Source organism: Rhinopithecus roxellana, chromosome 15, assembly GCF_007565055.1.
Source record: "Rhinopithecus roxellana isolate Shanxi Qingling chromosome 15, ASM756505v1, whole genome shotgun sequence".
Taxonomy (NCBI): Eukaryota; Metazoa; Chordata; class Mammalia; order Primates; family Cercopithecidae; genus Rhinopithecus; species Rhinopithecus roxellana.
In genome coordinates this window covers 82,326,816-82,344,872 of record NC_044563.1, presented here as the reverse complement: position 1 = coordinate 82,344,872, position 18,057 = coordinate 82,326,816, and the positions used below count along the sequence as shown (strand labels likewise).

General features: G+C 35.4%; 1 protein-coding gene across 2 annotated transcripts in view; it reads left to right on the top strand.

The window, feature by feature from the left end:
• The window catches only part of LOC115893617, a 72,532-nt gene that overhangs the window by 38,713 nt on the left and 15,762 nt on the right, over positions 1-18,057 (top strand). The gene's annotated exons all lie outside the window — the stretch shown is intronic.

Below are 18,057 nucleotides of genomic sequence, written 5' to 3'. Positions count from 1 at the left end.
TATCACTTCTTTCAGGAAGCCTTCCTGGCTATTATTTCCTCCTCAGTTTGGTTAAATGCCTCTTATTCGTGCTCTCACAGCATTTTGTGCTTAGCCTTATCATAGTTTTTGCTACATTTATTTCTCATTGCTTTCAGATCCCAACTTTCAAGTTAAGAGCTGTGCATTTTAATCCCAAATCTCCATGCCTGGGTCAGTGCCTGGCATGAAACAGATGCACAGCTTATTATCTGAAAATTATCTAAATAAATTAATGAATATACTATTTCTTGAACTAGTTTATTAGTTTTCTATTTCTAATTAACAAATGAACACAAGTTTAGTGGATCAAAACAATAGAAACTTACTATCTTACAATTCTGTAGGTCAGAATTCTGACATGGATCTCACTGGGCTAAAACCAAGCTGTTGGCATGGCTGAATTCCTTCTGGAAACTCTAGTAAGAAATTTATTTTCTTGCCCTTTTCAGCTTCTAGAGGCCACACCTTGTTCAGAATTAATAGATCATGTAAGTGTAGATTTATTTTCTACTCTCAGTTCTTGTGTGGTAGAAGAAGGTGGGTTATCTGAAATGAGAGAGAAAGAGTAACGCCAGGTGAGGTTGGGTTTGACTCATAATATACAGGTGGATATGGGTGAACTGAGCAGCTGGTAGATGTTTGAGGTGTGTCTGTGTGGTTCATGAATCTATTTGTTCATCTTTACACCAATACCACACTTTTCCAATTTCTATACTTTCTTTTGTTTTTATGATATTGTAAATGGTATGTTTATAGGTTCATTTTTCAAGTTTTGATTGCTAGCATGTAATAAAGCAATTGACTTTTGTATGTAGACATTGTTTTCTGTGACAATATTAAATCAGCTTATTAGGATTTTTTTAAAGACTTCTTAGAATTTTCTATATATTATGTCACCAGTAATTCAAAAGAGTTTTTCTCTTTCCTTTTTGGTCCTTATGCATTTTATTTATTTATATTGTCTTATTATACTAGCTGGGGACCTCTAGTACAAGGATGAATATGAGTGCTAAGAAAGGACATCCTTACTTTGTTTCCTAAGGGAAAAGCATTCAGTATTTTATAATTAAATATAATATTATTTCCGTTTGTAAAAAATAAGTGGTCTTTATCAGATTGAGAAAATTTTCTTTTATATCTGACTTTCTGGTAGATACTATTATTATTACTACTATTATTGTAGTTGGGTGTTGAATTTCATCAAATGCTTTTTCTTCAACTAATGAGATAATCAAGTGATTTTTCATTATTTTATCTTGCCAATATGTTTAATAACATTCATTTTATTTTGAGTGTTAAAACAGCTTTAGATTTCTGGTATAATCCCACTAGGTCATGATGTATTAGCCTTTTTATGTATTGCTGGATTTGAGCTGATCATATTTTCTTGAGGACTTCTGTATCTGTGTTATTGAAATATATTAATCTGTAATTTTCTTTTTTTGTAATGTATGTGAATGATTTGGTATCAAGTTAACACTGGCCTCATAAAATGAATTGGGAAGTGTTCCCTTCTTTTATATTTTTGAAAAAGTTTAAATACAATTTGTATAATTTCTTTCTTAATTGTTTGATAGGCTTTACCAGTGAAGCCATCTATGTTTTTTTTTTTGTGGAAAGGTTTTAAAATTATGAATAAATTTGTTAATAGATATAGGGTTATTTTGATTTTTTATTTCTTCTTGTGTTAAGTTTAATAATTTATATTCTTCAAGAGACTTGTTCTTTTAATGTAAATTGCCAAATTTTTACTCACAAAGTTGTTAATAGTATTCACTTATTGTGTTTCTGGTTTGAATAATCTATAATAATATTTCCTTTTTCATTTGTAATATTGATAATTTACATTTTCTCTTTTTTCTTAATGAGTATAGCTAGGAGGTATCAATTTTATTAATCTTTTTAAAGAATTTTTTTTTTTTAGTTTTTCTATTATTTGTCACTTTTCTATTTAATAAATATCTGCTCTTATCCTTATTATTTCCTTCTTCATTCTTACTTTGGGTTGATTTATCCTGATTTTTCTAGTTCCTTATGACAGACTCTTAGATCACTGTTTTTAAATCATTCTTATTTTCTAATGTAAATATTTAAAACCTTGTTTCTTTCTGCTTTACCTTCATCTTACAAATTTTGATATGTCATATTTTTATTTCATTTAGTTCAAAATATTTTCTAATTTCCTTTTAATTTTGTATCTGACCTATGTCTTAGTAAGCATTTTAATTAATTTTCAGATATTGAAAGATTTTTCAAATATATTTTGCAATTGATTTTTAATTTAATCCTGTTGTGGTCAGAGAACTTTCTCTAAATGATTTAAATTATTTTAAACGTATTGAGATTTGTCTTATGGCCTAGCACAAGGCTTATCTTGGTGAATGTTTTATGAACACTTGAAAAGAACATAGATTTTCTGATTGTTGGGAAGAGTGTTTTATAAATATACTTAGAATTGTGTTTGTTGATAGGATGATTCAAACGTTCTATATGATTATTGATTTTACGTCTAGTTATTCTGTCAACTGAGATAAGAGTGTTAAAATCTCCAACTGTAATTTTGAATTTGTCTATTTCTCTTTTTTGTGCTATTTATTTATGCTTCATGAATTTTGATGCTCTGTTATTAGTGATGCATGCCCTGTTATGATTACTGTGGCTTCTTTATGATTGGACACTTTTGTCATTATGAAATATCCTTCTTTATCTCTGGTAAAACTAATTTTCCTGAAGTCTACTTTGTCTAATATAATTGTAGCCACTCCATCACTCTTAGAATTAGTGTTTTCATAGCATACCTTTGTCCAGTCATTTTCATTTCTAAGCTCAATGTGTCTTTACATTATATGTGAGTTTCTTGTAAACAGCACATATTAGGTGATGCTTTTTAATAAGGTCTCACAGTTTCACCTTTTAGTAAAGTATTTGGTTCATTTACATTTAATATATTTATTAAAATAGTTGGACTTAAGACTTCCATATTGCTCTTTGTTTTATATTTTCCCATATATATTTTATTCTTTTTTCCCTCTTTTCTGACTAATTTTAGATCAGTTTTTACTATTCTATTTTACATCTCCTATTGGTTTAATATATATATCACTGTATTTATTTTTTCATATTATTCTTAATGGTTGTTATAGGACTTCTCATATGGATCTTTTACTTACCACAGTCTGCCTTGCATTAATACTAGCCCACTGTTTGTAAAACACAAGGAAATTAAAAGTTTCCCCTCCTCTATTTTTTTTCTGTTTTTGTCACACATTTAACTTTTACACGTTTAAAGAAACCTCACAATTCATTGATATTATTTTTTCTTTAAACAATGAATTATCTTTAAAAAAATCAAAAAACAAAAACACATTAAAACATATTATATATTTATCTATATAGTGGCTTTCCAAGTGCTTTTTATTCCTTTATGAACTGAGTTTCCATCTGAAATTATTTTCCTTCTAACTTAAAACCTCCCTTTGACATTTCTTGTAATGCAGGCCAGTGGGTGACAAATTTTTTCTTTTTTATTAATTGCTTTGGTCAAAACACTAATGTATCATGAAGACTCAGGCACTAAAATATGTCAAAATTTTCCAGCTAATATTCAAAGAAAGCTGTCTAACCTCTAATCATATGTCATTTTACTGAGAAAAATAAATGAAGACAGCAGATAAAAGTAGTTTTATTTTCTCTTCATTTTGGAGGAGTAGTTTTCACTGGATATTGATTGTTGACAGTTTCCTTCTAGCACTTAGAAATTGTCCTTCTATTGTCTTTTCGCCTGCATTGTTTTTAATGAGAAGTCAGTAGTTTTTCTGATGATTGTTTTTGCTGTGTGTAATGTGTCTATTTTCTCTGTCTTCTTTTAATATTTTTCTTACTATTACTGACTTTCAGCTAGTGAGTGATGATATGCTTTGGAGATATTTTCTATAGATTTATCCTTCTTGGAATTTATTAAGCTTTTTTGGGTCTCTGAGTATATAGTTTTTAATCAAATTTAGAAAATCTTCAACCACCATTGTTTCAAACATTTTTCTGCTCTCCTCCTCTTGTCTCTCCCATGCCGATTCCATGCATGTAATTAGATATTGTCACATGTCACTGAGGCTCAGTTAATTTTTTAAGTCCACTTCACTCTCTGCTTCAGTTTGACTCATTTCTATTTTTTTGTTCACATTCACTGATCTTTTCTTTTGCTGTTAAACTCATCCAGGGAAATTTTCATTTCATGTATTTTTTAGAGGGGGGAACAAAGTTCTAAGATTTGTTTTTTATTATTCTATTTTATTGTAATATTTTATTTTATTTTTAAAGATGACATCTTACTATGTTGACCAGGTTGGTCTAAAACTCCTGGCCTCAAGTAATCCTCCCAGCTTGGCCTCCCAAAGTGCTGGGATTATAGGTGTGAGCCATGACACCCAGCAGGGGATATCTTTTTTCTTTTATGTTCTTTTATAAAATTTCCATTCTCTATTGTGTGTCTCTACTTGTTTCCTCACTTTATGCACATTTCCCTTTAAATCTTCAACATAGTAATAATAGTTGTTTTAAAGTTATTTTCTGTTAATTCCATTATCTCTCTCTTTTCTGAGTTTGTTTCTATTGACTGATTTTCTTCTGCTGTGGTCTTTATACATCAAGTAATTCCTGATTTTATGCTGAACGTTATAGTTCCTATGGTGTGTGATTTTAGTTTCCTTCTTAATAGAGTGTTAAGTTTTGTTCTAGAAAGCAGTTAAATTAAGCCATCTTGATTCCTTTGAGTCTTAGTAAAATTTTGTTAGAGCAGGCCTAGAGTAGCCTTTACTCTAGAGATAAATATGTCCTTCTAAGGCATGGCCTTTCTGGACTCTCTACTAAGCACTGTGGGTGTTTAAAGAGATCTCTGCTCTCTAATTGGTTGGAATTTAAATGTCTCTTGGCCTGTGCAGGCTATAGTACTTGTTCTATTCACAGATCCTCAGTAGTTTTTCTTCCTCTAGTAGCTGTCTTTGCTCAGTAGTTGTTCTATGCTGGACCTCATGTTTTCTTGGCCTGCCCATGTGAAGCTGTGTTTCCGGGTCCTCAATATGGATTTCCGAATCTCCTGCTCTGTACAGCTCCCTTTTATGTGGACCCTAACTCATACATTCTAGCAAATACTGGAGCTCCAAATTCTGTTCTCTTTCCCCTTAGCCCCAAAAAATGACCACTGTGCTCTGGGTTTCCTCTCCCTCCACTACAGTTCAGAAAATGCCTCCAAACAGAAAGCCAGGGAGATTGTTGAGCTAATGTTTTTTAGTTTTCTTCACACGGTAATCACTATTTCGCATTGCCTGTTGTACAACGTCTTAAAATGGTTATTTCATATACTTTGTCCAATTTTATAGTTATTTATGACAGGAAAATTAGTTGTGTATCAGTTACTCTGTCATCATTGGTAAGCAGGTATTTTAATGCAAATCATTTTACTTGTCAAGTTCTTTGAAGAATAGGTCTAGATGCTTTTCTTCGTAATCAGAGATACCACCTTAGTAATTGTACTCCAGTAAGTTTGTTGTACATTTGTAAGTTAGTTTTAATGTATGTATATAAATGTGTGTGTGTAGTACATAATGAGGTTGCAGTAATCACATGAGGTAGCAATCATTTACTTTTATGCATCCAACTTCCTTGTCAATTTCATGTTTTATGTCAATTTTCCTAGTTCGGATCTTACTTAGCCCTGTGGGAACTGTAGCTAGAAGAACAAAAATGAAAGCACACTTTTTCTATTTTCTTTTAATTCTAAACTGCATTACTTTTTAGAGTGTTATTCACCCAACGTAAAGAATAATTCTGTTGGTGAGAGAGCTAACTAGAGTCAATTACACCCTAACAGACTTGGCAGACTTTACATGAACTGCAATGTAAAAGTAGGTTTGTTCTCTATATTCGTATGGTTGATTCAGAAAGAACATTGTTCACAGTATTTGTAAGATGTCAAATGTACTGTTCAAGTCAATGGAACAAAAATGGGTCTATGATTCACATGTAGTTTTATTCAAAGAGTAAATATTTATGTGCATTAACTTGTAAACAAAAATGTGTTCATAAATTTAAACCAAATTTTATCTAGTACTATTTTGAACGTGATTTCTGTAGTACAGATACGCATAGCAGTTTGCCTTAAGAGTTCCTCTAGTGTGCGTTGTAATCAGGCTTTGTACATGTGGTGTCCCTAGTAACACCCTAGTAGACATGATCAAAACCAAGGTTGCAAATGTATAGACTTCTGTGATAATATAAATATGAGTATTTATTGGGTGTCATTTATGTTTCTACTCCCTCAACAGATGCATTTTGAGTACCAGGTACTGTGTTAGGTGCTGGAAAAAAAACATGATTTTAGGTACATTGTAGAAAGTGTTTTAGAGAAAGCCTATGTCTTATCAAGATGTAAATATAAATAGCTATTTCACTATTTACACACCGCATAAACCAAGAATTTGAAAACCCATCTTCCTAATCTCCTATTTCAGGAACATCAAAGCCATCACTCATCCCTCACACACAAAAAATCACCTCGCCAATGAGAATTTCCTTTTTCAAAAAATTAAAGCAGCACTGGTAGTAGTCATTACTACGTTTTATACCTGCTAGCTTTAAGATCAATCTCAGCTGCAAGTAAACGCTGTGGGTTAGGTTTTTTCTTTAATTAACTTGTGGTTCTTTTTTGTTTTGTTTTATTTTGTTTTAAGGTCATAATTTCCTTGGCCTAAATAAAGGATGAAGGAGTCTGCTACTTAGGAATCTTTTTTCTTAATGCTACATGGAATCAATCTCAGTTTCTACATAGCTTCTAAGAATTATTGTTAAGAGCTAAGTAACTTCTATTGTGCTTGGTAATGTATTACGTCACATACAATAGAAGATCTCTGAGTGATAGTCTACAGGATTTCTCATCAGATGCATCTGTTAATTAGTTAATTTTTCTAAGGCATTTTCAAAATTGAAGAAAGAAGATAACTCATTTTGAGCAGCATTGGAGTCTCTTTCTTCATGCAGACTGTAAGTAGACTTTGAATCATAGCCGTAGATTTTTATTGCAGCTGGCACTTGAAGCTTGTATGGGAAGCAAGTGCAGATCAATTTTTGTGATTTCTCATCTAAAAATACATAAAACCCAAGTTGTACTCTGGAGATTAACTAGCATTATCAATAGCAAATGTCTTCCTTCACCAGAGATTAGTGAGAATTCAGACTTGATCACGTTACTTTTATATCTCTCCTGCATGGCACTTTCAATAGATAGCATCTTACCAAAAAATATAGATGTGTCCTTGGTATTTAACATTTTTGATGAGAAATTGCATCCAGACATTTTAAATATAAAAACTGTAAGTGTATGAAATATAACAACTATAGATATACTATGTATTGCATATTCTTTTCTTTCTCCTGAAATAAAACTTTGATATCTGAGGACGTGTGTATGTAATTAACAATGGCTGCATACACATACACACACACACACACACACAAATATAAATCTAAGGATTTTTAAATTCAGTTAAATTATTTTTTACCCATGAAGCTTCAAATGTCCAAGTTGTGTCATATCAAAATGAATGAAATGCAACTTATCAAAACTAAAAAGTTTTAGTAATCAATTTCATTCACAAAATTTTATTTGGCTGATTTTTTTTTACAATATGACCAATTGTTTTGACATGTATAGACATTTTGAAGAAATGTGTTTGCTTGTAATTGTTAAATGATTAACTTTGTATGTAACATACGTTAATTTTACATTCAAAAAACTTCTGGATTCTTAAAAGTTGTTATTTATCCAGCTCCAGCATAAGAACTTTATTTGAAATCAGCTACAGCAGAATGATACCATCACAATTCTTTGGTCTCGAAAGGACAGCTAACAACAGAATTATTTCATTTTAGTGCAAGGAGGAGAGTTTCTCAGAGACAGACGGAGTTCCGTAGAGACTCTCAGTGGGTGAGGTCTACTTAGGAATTTAAAAATAAAAATAACAAAAGGGATATTTTCTTCAGAATAACGGAGAAAAATAAAGCTACTTTCTATGAAATCAAAGGAAAGAGCAGGTTAAAAAACATTCTATAACATAGGATTATTAATCAGATTTTGTTTATTTTGTTTAAAAACTACCTGAGCTTAGCATTGTGAGAGATTCACACTAAAGTTATTCATAAACACACAAAAAGGGTACACTTTCTGTGTTTTATTCATGTTTCATTTGTTTAATATTTTAGTGTTTTAAAAATATCAACGAATTTTGATAATATGTCTTCATTTTAAAATAATATTACATGTGTTAAATTATATACTATCCTATTTAGTATCTTCAGTCTACTTGGAAACTATGAACAAGAAAAAGCGGTTGTTTTAGGACCCTTTCACTTTAATCCTCAACTTGTGATGAATGTTGTCCAAGTATACTCATAATTTTTTATTTAACCACTGTCATACAAATAGTATCTTTAAGCAATAGTTTTTAATAGATTTTTACTTTTTTATTTTTAGGAGCTTTCCAATAGTGTTAAAGAAGTAATGACTGTCGTTGGTATTTGTGGATTTTCATGTATGATGGAGGGTAACTAGTTATCCTGATTTGCCTGGGACTGAGAGATTTCCTGGAATGTGAGGCTTGCAGTGCTAAAATGGGAAGAGTCCCAGGCAAATCAGGACAGGTAATCCCCCTAAATGACAGACACTGACTTAAGTGGCTAATACAAGTAGAGCTAACATTTATTGAAGTCTTAGATGTCAGGTATGGGGCTAAGCACATTGGCTCTTTTATTTAATCCTCACGACAGTTCTTTGAGGTAGGTGCTACATTTCATCTCATTTTGTAGATGAGGAAACTGAGTCTCAGTCAATTGTAAAACATAGGTTTGATTAACACATGCATATTGAATATACCAGAATATATGTTCTTCTAAACCAGTATTTCTTATGTCTTAGTATGACTTAAACAATGCTGTTTTATAGTACGCTTAATGAACGATTAGACCTGAAAAGTAGACTTTAAAGGTAAGTGTTTCAGATATCTACAATGAAAACTATAAAACACTGATTTAAGAAATCACACACACAAAAAAGAAAAAAATTTAGGAAATACCCCCCAAATTTAAGAAGACACACAAAAAATTGAAAGATATTTTATTTTCATAGATTGAAAGAATCAATATTATTAAAATATCCATACTACACAAAACAATCTACAAATTTAATGTAATCCCTATCAAAATATAAATAACATTCTTCACAGAAAGAGAAAAAAAATCCTAAAATTTATATGGAATCCCAAAAGACTCAGAATAGTCAAAGCTATCCTAAACCAAAAGAATAAAGCTGGAGGAATCACATTACCTGACTTTAAGTTATACTACAGAGCTATAGTAACTAAAACTGCATGGTACTGGCTTAAAACTAACACATAGATCAGTGGAACAAAATAGATGCATACATCTACAGTGAACTTATTTTTGACAAAGGTGCCAAGAACATACATTGGAGAGGGGACAGTCTCTTCAATAAATGGTGCTGGAAAAACTGGATATCTATATGCAAAAGAATGAAACCAGAACTCTTTCTCTTGCCATATGCAAAAATAAAATCAAAATGGATTAAAGACTTAAATATAAGACTTCAAAGTATGAAACTACTAAAATAAAACATTGAGAAAACTTTCCAGGACAATGGACTGTGCAAAGATTTCTTGAATAGTACCCCACAAACACAAGCAGCCAAAGCAAAAATGGACAAATTAGAACACATCACGTTAAAAAGTTTCTGCACAGCACAGGAAAATATCAACAAAGTGAAGAGACAATCCACAGAATGGGAGAAAATACTTGCAGACTACCCATCTGACCAAGGATTAATAACCAGAATATGTAAAGAGCTCAAACAACCCTATCGAAAAAAATCTAATGACATGATTAAAAAATGGGCAAAAAATTTGAATAGACATTTCTCCAAAGAAGACATAAAAATGGCAAAAAGGCATACATGTTCAACAGCATAATCATCAGAGAAATGCAAATCAAAACTACAATAAGATATAATCTCACCTCAGTTAAAATTGCTTATATCCAAGACAGGCAATAACAAATGCTGGTGAGGGTGTGGAGAAAAGGAAACCCTCATCCACTACTGGTGGGAATGTAAATTAGTACAACCACTATGGAGGACAGTTTGGAGGTTCCTCAAAAAACTGAAAATAGAGCTCCACTATAATCCAGCAATCCCACTGCTGGGTATATACCCCAAAGAAAGAAAATTAGTCTATTATACTGATATCTGCACTTCTATGTTTATTGCAGCACTATTCATAATAGCCATGATTGGGAAGCAACCTGAGTGTCCATCAACCAAGGAATGGATAAAGAAAATGTGCTACATATACACAATGGAGTACTATTCAGTCATATAAAAGAATGAGATCCTGTTACTTGCAACAACATGGTTCAAACTGAAGATCATTAATGTTAAGCAAAATAAGTCATGCACAGAAAGGCAAACTTTGCATGTTCTCACTTATTTGTGGGTGTTACAAATTAAAACAATTGAACTCATGGAGATAGAGAGTAGAAGGATGGTTACCAGAGGCTGGGAAGGGTAGTGGGAAGTGTGTGTGTGTGTGTGTGTGTGTGTGTGTGTGTGTGTGTGTGTGTGTGTTTGCAGAGTGGGGGGAAGTGAGGAGGATTAATAGGTACAAAAAATACTTAGAAAGAATGAATAAGACCTAGTATTTGCTAGCTCAACAGGGTAACTATAGTCAAATATAATTTAATAGTACATTTTACAATAACTGAAAGAATATAATTGGATTGTTTATAACACAAAGGATAAATACTTGAGGTGATGGACACCCCATTTACCCTGATGTGATTATTATGCATTGCATGCCTGTTTCAAAATATCTCATGTAACCCATAAATATATGTACACCTATTATGTACCCATAAAAATTAAAAATTAAAATTAATAAAAGAGATTTGTTTTAGCATACAGGAGGATCATCCATTGGAACAATGTACCATAACTTTGGTGAAACTGACTCTGTTCTTGTAGTATTAAGACAAAGGAGAAGAAAACCAGCTGTTTTTAGGAACTTGAGGGCAATTCACCTTGGTGCAGAAAAGTCAAATTTATTTCTAATATTTACTTCGAATGTAAGAGAAAGACAAAACCTAAACCATACATTTTACTGGTTCACTGTGCTTCACTTTTTTAGGGCTAAGAGAGAGGACTTAATTTAGTTGAGGCATGAAGGAAAAGGAGGGATTTAGCGTGTTCTGTGAGAGAGGAGTAAGTCTGGAGAGAAGAATGGCAGGAAGTCACTAAAACAGCTGCATGGGCTGGAGTAAGGGTAATGAAAGCAGCAAATGCTCCTTCACTGTCTTGCAAGACCCAACAGTCTGAATGTGGTGGTCTGGGGTTCCTCTTCTCTCCCACCTGCTCCTAAGCCTTAGCAGAATCTGATGCTTGAGCATAACGTCTAAAAAGTATTATGGCTAGTATCATGTGTCTACATATTAACTCAGTTAAATACTGAATTGGGTGGCAGGATTGACAAGGAAAGTTTTGAGATCCATACAAGGAACAGGGTTTTTCCCAATCAGGCCTGATAGGAAGCTTGACTCACACTTTTGTAGATGGGGTTCTCTGCAATGGCTGTCACATAAGTGCAAGGACAAAGAAACAAACTTGGAAAAACACTGGGATGGATTATCTGTCACCTCTATTCCTTCAAGCCAATCTGACGTCCAAATACTCAAATGCAGATTGCCAGCATTTTTCAGATGAACTACAACAAAGAAGAAATGAATGGATGGACAAATGGAATGTGGTACATACATACAGTGGAATACTATTCAGCCTTTAAAAGGAAGGAAATTCTGACATATGCTACAACATGCATGAATCTTGAAGACATTATGCTAAGTGAAATAAGCCAGTTACAAAAAAGACAAATGCTATATGAGTCCACTTATAGGAGGTACTTACAGTGGTCAAATTCACAAAGACAGAAGGTACAAAGGTGGGTTCCAGGGACCGGGGATGGAAGGAATGGAGAGTTAGTGTTTCATGGGGATTGAGTTTCAGTTTGCAAAATGAAAGGAGTTCTGCAGATGAATGGTGGTGATGGTTGCACAACAACGGGAATGTACTTAATGCTACTGAACCATACACTCAAAAATGGTTAAGATGATACATTTTATGCTATGCGTATTTTGCCACAATTTTGTTTGTTTGTTTGTTTGTGAGGAAGTCTCCTTCTTGTCCCCCAGGTTGGAGTGCAATGACATGATCTCGGCTCACTGCAACTGCCGCCTCCCAGGTTTAAGTGATTCTCCTGCCTCAGCCTCCTGAGTAGCTGGGATTACAGGCGCCTGCACTATGCCCAGCTAATTTTTGTATTTTTAATAGAGACGGGGTTTCACCATGTTGGCCAGGCTGGTCTCAAACTCCTGACCTCGTGATCCGCCTGCCTTGGCCTCCCAAAGTGCTGGGATTACAGGCGTGAGCCACCGTGCGCGGCCCAAAATTTTTTTTAAAAAAGAGAAGAGGCCAGGCATGGCGGGTGGCTCATGCCTGTAATCTCAGCACTTGGGGAGGCCGAGGCGGGCGGATTATTTGAGGTCAAGCGTTTGAGACAAGCCTGGCCAATATCGTGAAATCCCATCTCTACTAAAAATACAAAAATTAGCCAGGCGTGCTGGCAGGCGCCTGTAATCCCAGCTACTCAGGAGGCTGAGACAGGAGAATTGCTTGAACCCCGAGGCAGAAGTCGCAGTGAGCAGAGATCATGCCACTGCACTCCAGCCTGGGCGACAGAGCAAGACCCCCATCTCAAATAAATAAATAAATAAATAAATAAATAAATAAATAAATAATAAATAAGAGAAGAAAAGAACACTTAGGCTTTTCTACGTGCACAATTTTCCTCACCATCTGAACAGTCCTTCTATTTTTGTCTTTGCTCTGATAACAGCTCTTACTAAATAGTTAAGCAAATCCTTGATTTGAATTCTTCAGGCTTCTCTTCTGTAAAATGGGAATAATCTTTCTTATTATGCAAGTGCTTCTTTTGAGGTATATTTGGACCTTTTCTTAAATATCAGCTGAATGAGACTCTTCTCTTCTTTATCTGCTTCCACACTCAAAAAATAAAGAAGGAAAATTTAATCACAAAGCCAGAATGTGTTACAAGAAGTGCTGCTATGAGTCAGATTTTTCCTGCAGTACTTAGGGCTCATGGAAAGTGACTGCAGGGCTGAGCTGGATTTAGCAGGAAACTACACTAAGACTCATGACATACGTGTCACCAATGATCAGGACATCTTACTAAACTAGTGGCTTTTATTCCCTGTAGAAAGGCCTGGGAAAGTTGTGATTTCCCCAGAATTACTGACTTCACTTCTCAGATACCTTTGACAAAATCCCATGTATGATAAAATCGTTGTACTCATATCCCAAACCGTGTCCTTGAGAATCAATCACTGAAGCAATGAGTAGAGGCACAAAGGCAGAGTGTTGAAGAACTCTGACCCAGAAAAAGTTAGTTATAAATCCCTGCTCTGCCATGCACCAAGTACGGGTCCTTGTCCATGTTACCAAATCTGTTAAAGCTTAATATTTAAAAACTTAATGGGGCTGGGCGCAGTGGCTCAAGCCTGTAATCCCAGCACTTTGGGAGGCCGAGGTGGGCAGATCATGAGGTCAGGAGTTCGAGACCATCCTAGCTAACATGGCGAAACCCCATCTCTACTAAAAATACAAGAAATTAGCCGGGCGTAGTGGTGGTGGGCGCCTGTAGTCCCACCTACTCTGGAGGCTGAGGCGGGAGAATGGCGTGAACCCGGGAGGCGGAGCTTGCAGTGAGCCGAGATCATGCAACTGCACTCCAGCCTGGGCGACAGAGCGAGACTCCGTCTCAAAAAAAAAAAAAAAAAAACTTAATGGTATCAGATCCCAAATAAACACCCCCCTCTTGTTGGTGGGAATGCAAATTAGTACAGCCAGCCATTGTGGAAAACAATATGGGGATTCCTCAGAAAATTAACCATAAAACTACCCTATGATCTAGCATGTTTGCTTTTGGATATATATCCAAAGGAAGTGAAATCAGTAAGTCAAAGAGATAGCTACACTCACATGTGTATTGCAGCATTATTCACAATAGCCAGGCTATGGCATCAACTTCAGTGTCCATTAATGGATGAATGGCTAAAGAAAGTGTGGTACATATACACAACAGAATACTATTTAACCTTTAAAAAGAAGGAAATTGGGTCATTTGTAACAATGTGAATCAACCTGGAGAGCATAATGCTAAAGTGAAATAATCCAGCCACAGAAAGACAAATACCACATGTACTCATTTATATATGGAACCTAGAAGAGTTGAAATCATAGATGCAGAGAATAGAAATGATGGGAACCAGGGACTGGGGTGTGGGGGGTGTTAAAAAAAATCTTGCTCTGTATCTATAATTTGGACTCTTTTTTTTTTTTTATTAATGACTCTTAAACATATAAAATCCCCCACTGTATTTTTGGTCTATCTCTCCAGTTCCCTGATACTGTTTTAATCCTTAATTCTTTCCTCATCTTTAAAAAGAACTTTTTGTTTACTTTTCTTTACCTCTTAGAAAACGTCACCAAAGATTGTTATGAATCACAGCAGTCTGGCTTGAGAATTGGTCAACATAAAAGTTCCAAATATAATTTATCCCTGGATGATGTTGTTTGTGAATTATTCATACAATCTGATTAGGAACTTGAGAGCATTTGTAGTCAAATAACAACTTTCCTCCAAATGACGCACAGCACATCTGAGACAGAGCACAGTGATCTCACTTGCCAGATGAGAAACCGAGGCCCAGGAATGCAGAGGGCTGAACCAACGTTGAATGAGAACTGTGGAATAAAACGTCAAAATGTTTCTACCAGGGCTTAAGACTAAGTAGTAAATCCCCACCTACTCCCTCTCCTCCTCCTAGTTCCTGTAGGATAAATTATTTTTAAGAGAAACACGCAGGTGAAAGGAAAACACGCTCTTGGAGGACATGTGGCTAACCCAGATGCTAACAGCATTCAAGCTCAGATACAGCAATAACAGCAGAAACCACATGTGTACTAAAGCCAGTACTTAATCTGCTCTTCTTAACCTGGCATGCAAGGCCTTTCATGAGCCAGCCCCAGCCTGGTTTGCCAGCCTTGGCTTGCCCACCGAATTCCCAACTGGAAACTGAAACCCGAAGTAACATTCATACTAAACTCTCTCCAAACACCCAGCGTCTCCACCCTTCTTCTCTTCCTGCCTTACTTATCCTTCCACCTTTGACCTGAGCATCAATGCCACTAGGAGTACTTCCCAGCCTTCCTCCACCCTGCCTTGGGGTTAGATTCCCCTCCCCTGTGTTCCCAGAGTACACTGTGCATATTCCTGTCAGGGTATCTCATACTGTGTTAACATTACCTGCTCCCTTGTTGCCCTTTCCCACCACACTGGGAGCTCCTTTAGAGGAAAGACTGTAGCTTGAGTGCTTGGCACACATTAGTTCTTCAATAAATGCATGCTAAGAGAATCAGTATTGTCCAGGTCTCCAAAGAAAAAGAACTCTTTGGCCAGGTGTGGTAGTTCACACCTATAATCCCAGTACTTTGGGAGGCCGAGGCAGGTGGATTGTCTGAGGTCAGGAGTTCGAGACCAACCTGGCCAACATAGTGAAACCCTGTTTCTACAAAAAATTAGTGGGGCGTGGTGGTGTGCACCTAAAATCCCAGCTACTTGGGAGGTTGAGGCAGGAGAGTCACTTGAACCCAGGAGGTAGAGGTTGCAGTGAGCTGAGATCGTGCCATTGCATTCTAGCCAGGGCAACAAGAGTGAAATTCCATCTCAAAAAAAAAAAAAAGAAAAAAAAAGAAAGAAAAGAAAAAGAGCTCTTCGCTTGATTTCTTTTTCTTTTACTAACAGGTAACGAACTTTCCCCTTGCATGTAGTAAGGCTATGATCTAGCAGACTTGTTCTATGGAATCAGTATGGCTTACCTAAATAAAAAAAAAGAGTAATAGATTGTTTGACTTGAAAGGACATTCAGAAGTCATTTATTTTTCACCCCCATCAGCCCCAATGTGAATTTCCTAGAAATTTGAAAAAATTTTAGTAAAGGCCATAAAAGGTAGCAGTCAGCATTAGAAATAAGGACATGTTAACCTTAAATGGCCTCAAATGGCATGTTCAGATAAGTTTGGCTTGCAAGAATCAAGAATGAAGCTTCCAACTTGTCACCCCTTCCTGTTGAGACATGTGAGTACATAGAAAGTCATGTAATTCATAAGCCTATGATTCATTTACTCTCCATTCATCAAACTGCTGAGTTTCATGAATGTTTGATGCCTGTTTAAGTTTCCTTTTCTTGACAAGGAAGTTTGTTTTTGGGAGATAACTCATGTACCAAAATCTAGAGACTCACAGGGAAATTCCAAAGCAGACAAGTCAGACAGGCATGTAAGCTGGCCCCAAAACATTTTTCCAGTACTGGTTAATAATCTAGGAGTCTTGAGGGGAGTAATAGTCTGTAGATACATGGACCACTAGTTAATTGACTGAATTACCCAAGAGATCAATGAGCGACACCAGAACTTTGAAGGTTTCCCCAATTCTCTATACAGTCTTGGTTGGCTTTAGATTTATGGCATGAGACTAAAATGTGTAAAAATGACCCAAGGATTTTAGAAAGAAAAACCCTCAAGTAAAATAGTGGTCACTTTGAAAAGTAGTAAGAATGGATCAATTCAAATCATAAATTGTATTATTGCCTATGTGAAAATCCCATGCTAAACCTTTTATTTCCCCTTCTAATTTTTGAATTGTGGTAAAATACACATAACATAAAATTTATCACCTTAACCATTTTTAAATGTACAGTTCAGTTGTACTAAATACATTCATAATATGCAAACATCACCACCATTCCTCTCTGTAACTCTTTTTGATGCCAATCTTTTTTTTAACGTGAGATTTTTTGTGATTTTTGTGTGCATGTGTGTGATTTTTTTTTTTGAAACTGAGTCTCACTCTGTTGCCAGGCTGGAGTGCAGTGGCACAATCTCAGTTTACTGCAATCTCCACCTCCCAGGTTCAAGACATTCTCCTGCCTCAGCTTCCCGAGCAGCTGGGATTACAGGCGCCCGCCACCACACCCAGCTAATTTTCATATTTTTAGTAGAGACGGGGTTTCAAATCTTTTAATGTTCTGAAATGACCCTATACAAGGAGGGGTTGAAGTCTTTCTTTTTGTTTCTCTCTATGATAGAATTCAAGATTAAGAATGCTAAAGTCAAATCTTCAAATGAGAGCATCAGTCAGAAGTTGGTGTCAGATTACTAGCTATGACTGAAAAAAACAAATCAAAAGAGAACAAAACCAACCAGATATCATCATCTAGGAAAAGGTTGTTACTTTAAAATAACTGTGATGTCCAGAACTGAGGTCTGACTCAGGCTTGACTAAGTCAGGAGCGGCAGCAGTCAGACTCATGCTGAAGAGACATCTTAGTTTGCTTGAGCTACTATCCCAAAATACCTGAGAGAAGGTAATTTGTAAGTAACAGAAATTTATTTCTCACAGTTCTGTAGGCTAGGAAGTCCAAGATCAGGCACCACAGGTTTGCTGTCTTGTGAGGTCCTGCTGTCTTGAACACTGCATCCTTTGTAGAGGACAAACACTGTTTCTTCACAAGGCAGAAGGGATAGAAAGGAAAAAAGAGCCTAGCTTATTTCCTCTAGACTTTTTGCAAAGTTGTTAACCGCATTCATGAAGACAGAGCTCTCATGACCTAATTACTCCTGAAGATCCCACTTCTTAATAATATCCCCTTAAGGCTTAAGTTCCAACATAGGAATTTTGGAGGGGACACAAACATTCAACCATAGCAGGAGAGAAAGTGCTGTAGTTCATAATAGGCCGAACCCAAGGAAAATCAGTAAATTGAGATGAGTTTGAATTACAGCTTGGG